The sequence below is a fragment of the Anomaloglossus baeobatrachus genome, chromosome 7 (genome assembly GCF_048569485.1).
Source record: "Anomaloglossus baeobatrachus isolate aAnoBae1 chromosome 7, aAnoBae1.hap1, whole genome shotgun sequence".
Taxonomy (NCBI): Eukaryota; Metazoa; Chordata; class Amphibia; order Anura; family Aromobatidae; genus Anomaloglossus; species Anomaloglossus baeobatrachus.
In genome coordinates, this window is record NC_134359.1 from 226,705,932 (window position 1) to 226,712,245 (window position 6,314).

Consider the following 6,314-nt stretch of genomic DNA (forward strand, 5'->3'; position numbering starts at 1 on the left):
ATATCGCAGACACTATCGCTTGTCTTCTGCTTTAATCGCGATTCAAATCGAATTCGTTTCGGGTCACGTGCTCTCTCAGTCACGTGATTTCGGGCTCGCTCGCCCGTTGCTACGTTGCCCCCGCCCTACAGCTGTCGCTAAGCTGTGATTGGTGGATTGTTTCTCCTGACGTCAGCATAGGCTATAAGTAAGGGGTATCGTTATGCTAATCAGAACAACGCGGGCAGGGTTGTGGTGTGTACGCGGAGGATGCGGCTTTGCAGCCCGAACGGTGCCCGCCGGGAGAGCTGAAGGACGGCCCTGCTGATTCCGCTGCACCGGGAGACGGTGAGAGCTGCTTTTCTATATCGTCCGTGCACGTATACAGTGTGTGTATACACCGGCCAGAGCTGCGGGAGCCGCACACAATGGCACAATAGAAGAGCTGCCCGCCCCATAGCAGGGAAAGCCACAGCTGAGGAGGCGATGTGCCAGCTTTACTCCATGGAGCAGTATCCTCAGTGATGGGGGCATCCCTGGGGAGCATGCATCACCTGACAGGAGGGTGGCTGCAGACCTCACACAATACCATAATGGTGGATCTAACTCATGTATAGACCTCTACACACTGTGCTATCATCATATAGGGGGCACTGATCACTCTCTTCTGGGGCTCACCACAAACTACATGTGAATGGCCATGGGGGGGGGAGAGAGAGTGACCATAGAGGTGGGGGGGGTAGAGTGACCACATAGAGGTGGGGGGGGGGGGGTAGAGAGAATGACCATGGAGGTGGGGGGGGGGTAGAGAGAATGACCATGGAGGTGGGGGGGGGTAGAGAGAATGACCATGGAGGTGGGGGGGGTAGAGAGAATGACCATGGAGGTGGGGGGGGGGTAGAGTGACCACATAGAGGTGGGGGGGTAGAGAGAATGACCATGGAGGTGGTGGGGGGGGTAGAGGGAATGGCCATAGAGGTGGGGGGGGTTAGAGTGACCACATAGAGGTGGGGGGGGGGTAGAGAGAATGACCATGGAGGTGGGGGGCATTGAGAGAGTGACCATAGAAGGTGGGGGGGTAGAGTGACCACATAGAGGTGGGGGGGGTAGAGAGAATGACCATGGAGGTGGGGGGGTAGAGAGAATGACCATGGAGGTGGGGGGGTAGAGAGAATGACCATGGAGGTGGGGGGGGGGGGGGTAGAGGGAATGGCCATAGAGGGGGGGGGGGGCTAGAGTGACCACATAGAGGTGGGGGGGGTAGAGAGAATGACCATGGAGGTGGTGGGGGGGTAGAGGGAATGGCCATAGAGGTGGGGGGGGTAGAGTGACCACATAGAGGTGGGGGGAGTGGAGGGAATGACCATAGAGGTGGGGGGCAGGTAGAGGGACTGACCATAGAGAGGTGGAGGGGGGTTGAGGTAATGACCATAGATGTGGGGGGGGGGGTAGAGGGAATGACTATAGAGGGGGGGTAGGCAGAATGACCATAGAGGGGGGTAGGCAGAATGACCATAGAGGTGGTGGAAGAGGTAGTGAGAATGTCCATGGATGCGGGGGGGGGGGGGGGGGGTAGTGAGAATGGCCATAGAGGTTATTTTTTTGGGGGGGGGGGGGGGGGCGGACGGGTGGTGGTAGTGAAAATGACCATGGGCTTTTTGTGGGGGGCAGGACTAATTGAGAATGGCCATGGGGGTGCTAGGGGGAGGTGGAGTGAGAATGGCCATGGTGTGTGTGTTTGTGGGGAGGGGGAGTGGGAATGACAGTGGTGCTGGGGGGGGGTGAGAATGGCCATGAAGGTGGTGGGTGAGGTGACTGGCCGGGGTTGAGGATCACACTTGTTCCCGGGGGGTCTGAATGATCTTGGAATATTTCGGTGCTTTGTGGATGGATTAGCGGCTTTCTCTCCCCTGTGGTAATATTCTGGGCACTTCCAGGCACGGCGGTGTTGTGCTGAGCTGATGGTTGCTGTGGTTGAGCTGCAGGTCCCATCCTTTGTGTTGTGCAGCGTTTCATGGCACATATAATCAGGTTATATACAGGCTGTGAAGTGGCTGCAGCTGTCAGCGGGCTCTGAGATGTGTGGCAGGGATGTGTAATGTGATCGGGTCCTTACAGATTCCTTGCCTGTTGGACGTCAGGCTCCAGATTGTTCCCATTTCTTCAGGGGGGCATTGGCAGGAATGTCTGATTTGAGATTTCCTCAGGATCCAGTTACAATCTGGATATGTGAGCGGAGGCGCTGTATCCCTGAGCTGTGCCGCTCACCTCCAGCTGCTTCTAGCACCGGATTTTGTTCTAGATCTGCCATTTTACTTAAAAATGTCGCTGCTTTCCCCGTCATAGTATGAAAAGGAAAAAATGGTTTCCTAGCAACCACAGTTCACATTTATTAGAGAAGGGTCAGAGAGGGAGGTAGCGGAAGAGAAATCAGCGCGGATCTCTATAAGGTTTTAATGACAAATAGATTTATCATTAAAAAGAAAACAAAACGGAAATATTAGTCTGTAATGTTTGGAGCGAGCTGTTGTTAAATTAGGACGGAGAAGTGAATTTTTGTCCTTCAGTATCTGCCCTCATCCTACACAAAATGTCTAATAGGACCAGGAGCTCTGCCTGCACTATACGTGCTGGAACCTCCCCTTCCAAGCCTGCATTGCATCTCCCTCTTTCTAATGACTTTGTTGTAACAGACGCTTTGCAAGTTTTAGCAGGTTATATTGGCAACATTAGCTGAATAAAATTGTTTTTTTTATTTCTCATCTCCATTGCAGAGATAATGGCTTGTATAGACTATAATTTATGCTAAGCCCAAGAGGGCATGAGCAGATAGTTTTCTTGGCATCTATACTATTTCATGAAGTTATTCAATCAAAAACAGAAAGATACATGCAGGTAAAAAACACACACCCCAGAAGAAAAGCCTAAAACTGGCTTTCTCTGTATGAGACATGTAATGACAAACAGCCCTGCTCTCTTCACTGATCTTTGCACCTACTGTGTAGGTTACAGCAGAGCTGTCATTAACCCCTTCACCCCTCAGCATATTTTCACCTTCTTGACAAGGTCAAATTTTACCATTCTGCCCAGCGTCACTTAGTGGTAGTAACTCTGGAATTGGATCCCAGTGATTCTGAGACTTTTTTTTTTCTTTACATGTATTTCAAGTTAGTGGGAAATTTTGGTCGATAAGGCTTCTTTCACACATCAGTTTTTTTCCATCAGGCACAATCGGATAAAAAAACGGATCCGACACCGGATCAGTTTTATCCCCATTGATTTGTATTAGCGCCGGATTGTGCCTGATGGCCTTACGTTGGATCCGGCGTAATTAATCAATGCGGCGGCCAGATGGAACGTCTTATCTAACGTTTTTTGTATCTGGAAAAAAAACGTATCGCGCCGGATCCGGCGCAATTTACAATGGAAGGCTATGGATTCCAGATCGGGAGCGATACGGCAAAAAACGGATGCGGACGCCGGATCCGTTTTTTTAAACGAAGCATGCTCCAATTTATTGTAAAAAAACGGATCGAGCAAAAAAACTGATGCACCGGATCCGGTTTTTGACGAATTTGGTATACCGGATCCGTAAAAAAAAAAAGGATCCGGCGCATCTGTTTTTGCATATTCTGCGCCAGATCCGTTGCATCAGGCACACGCCGGATTGTGCCTGATGCCAAAAAACTGATGTGTGAAAGTAGCCTAAGATTTGCATTTATGTAAAAGTCAACAATTTTACAAAAAATTGGAACATTTTGCAAATTTTTAATTTTTATGCCCATAAACCAGTGAATTATCACACAAAATTATTAATAAATAAAATTTCCCATATGTCTACTTTACATCAGTGCAATTTTTGAGATTTTTTTTGTTATGAAGTTAAAGGTTTACCAGCAATTTCTCATTTTTCAACAAAAGTTACAAAACCAGTTTTTGTAGGAACCACATCACATTTAAAGTGACAGTGAGAGGTATATAAAACTGAACCCCCCCCCCCCCCCAAGTGACCCCCATTTTGGAAACTACCCCTCAAGAAATTTATCTAGAGGTGTGGTGGCCACCTTGAACCCCCAGATTCTTCGCAGAATGTTGAGCTGTGCAAATGAGAATATTTTCCCCACAAAATTTTTTCTATAGCCCCATATTTTTGATTTTCACAAGGGCTCAGGCAGGAAGGAGCGCTATTTAACTTTTGCAGAACAGATTTTCCTGAGAATAGTTTGCAGAGCCCCAAGAGCTGGAACAGAAGAATCCCCCAAAGTGACCCCCGTTTAGAAAACGACAACCCTCTGGGAATTCATCTCAGTTGTGTTGTGACACTTTTGACTCCATGGGTGAGTTTCAGAAATGAGCAGGCGATGTTGCAGAATAAAAATTGCACATATGCAATCTTGGCGCCCAGTACATTGCGGCGCCCAGTACATTGCGGCGCCCAGTACATTGCGGCGCCCAGTACATTGCGGCGCCCAGTACATTGCGGCGCCCAGTACATTGCGGCGCCCAGTACATTGCGGCGCCCAGTACATTGCGGCGCCCAGTACATTGCGACGCCCAGTACATTGCGGCGCCCAGTTTGTGTTTCTGGAGAAATGCACCCAGTAACTAAATGGTCTCTCCTCACTACTGTGCTGACCAACATGTGGATGCTAAATGCGTTTTAGGCACACTGGGGCTCAAAGTCAATAGGGAGGTGGGCACTTTGGATTTGGGAGCATAGATTAGGCTAGATTTCTTTAGTGTTTTGGAGAAAGATGAGCCTTAGGGTACTTTTCCACTTGCATACCATTTCCAATGTGAGAGCATCGGAAGCGATATGCTAATGACCCTCTGCTGCGTGCGTCAGCCGAGGGTCATGCGACTGTGATGCGCTCTTGCGATCATATCACAGCTGCGGAGAAGTTGGAGGGAGCTCTTTCTCCCATCTCCTCCGCTGTCTGTCTCTGCGTATATCGCGCGGCAGTTGCATATAACATGTGAGTGCAGTTTGATGTTTCACACGCTCCCATAGACTTGTATGGGGATCTGTGAGCTGAGGCTCGCTGCCAAACGCAGCATACTGCGATTGCACCAAGAGCACGATTCGTGACGAAGAAAAATAAGCAAGAGGAAACTGCCTTATTTATTAGGCTATGTGCGCAGTAGAAAAGATTTTTCTCAAGAAATTTTCTTAAGAATTTTGATGAGTGAAGGACTAGCACACCTGCGTTAAACGCACCAATAACGCACCGAAAAAACGCATTGGTTTTTACCGCGTTTTGGTGTGTTTTTGGTGTGATTTTTTGCAGGTTGGTACCTGCGTTTTTTAATAGTTTAACAGCAATAAATAATATAGAGAACAGATAGATAATTGATAGATGGTGGAGAGATAGATGGACGGATGGGTAGACAGATGGACGGACGGACAAATAAAAAAAAAATAAAAAAAAAAAAAGACGTGGGGTCCTCCATATCTTTTATAGCCAGCTAGGGTAAAGCAGACGGCTGCAGCCTTCAGACCACAGCTGGCAGCTTCACCTTGGCTGGTAATCCAAAACAGAGGGCACCCCACGCTGTTATTTTACATTAAATTTAAAATAAAAAATGTGGGGTCCCCCCCCCAAATTGGATCACCAGCTAAGGTAAAGCGGACATCTGTGGTCTGGTATTCTCAGACAAGGAAGGTCCACCGTTATTGGACACTCCCCAGCCTAAAAATAGCAGGCCGCAGCCGCCCCAGAAGTGGCGCATCCATTCGATGTGCCAATCCTTGCGCTTTGCCCCAACTCATCCCGTTGCGGTGGCAAACGGGGTAATATATGGGGTGAATACCAGATGTGTAATGTCACCTGGCATCAAGTCCTGGGGTTAGTGATGTCACGCGTCTATCAGATACCAGACATCACTAACCCAGTCAGTAAAAAAAAAAAATAAACAAAAGTTTTATTTGAAAAAACACTTTCCACAACATTCCCTCTTTCACCATTTTATTGAAAAGAACAATCAAATTTGGGTCTGGCGTAATCCAATAAGGGGGTTCCACGACGATCCATACCATAGTCACTGTCCCAGTCAATCAAGAACAGAACATTCCCCATCGGCTGGGAGAATAGTGCAGTGACCCTGAGCTAACATCAATAGGTCAGCCCAGGTCACTGCAGGGATGACTAGCGCTGCTGTCAGGAGGTTAGATGAGATCATTACCTACTGTGACGATCTCCTGCACTCCTGACGTCAGCGCTGTCACTGCCTTCCATTGCCCGCCGTGCTCTGAGCAGTATCGCGGGAGCCCGTGACGTCACCGCTATGACAGTCTCGGGCTGCCCGCTAGACGTGAGAACGCTACGGGCACAGAA

At 48.8% G+C, this 6,314-nt stretch overlaps 1 protein-coding gene across 1 annotated transcript in view; it reads left to right on the forward strand.

Annotated features, from left to right (window-relative positions):
• The first annotated feature begins 200 nt into the window (after positions 1 to 200).
• Positions 201 to 6,314, forward strand: part of SNN (stannin) — a 42,837-nt gene continuing 36,723 nt past the window's right edge. The window contains exon 1 of the mRNA XM_075317928.1: positions 201 to 327. The gene's annotated coding sequence lies outside the window, so the exon portion shown is untranslated. The remainder of the gene's footprint in view (positions 328 to 6,314) is intronic.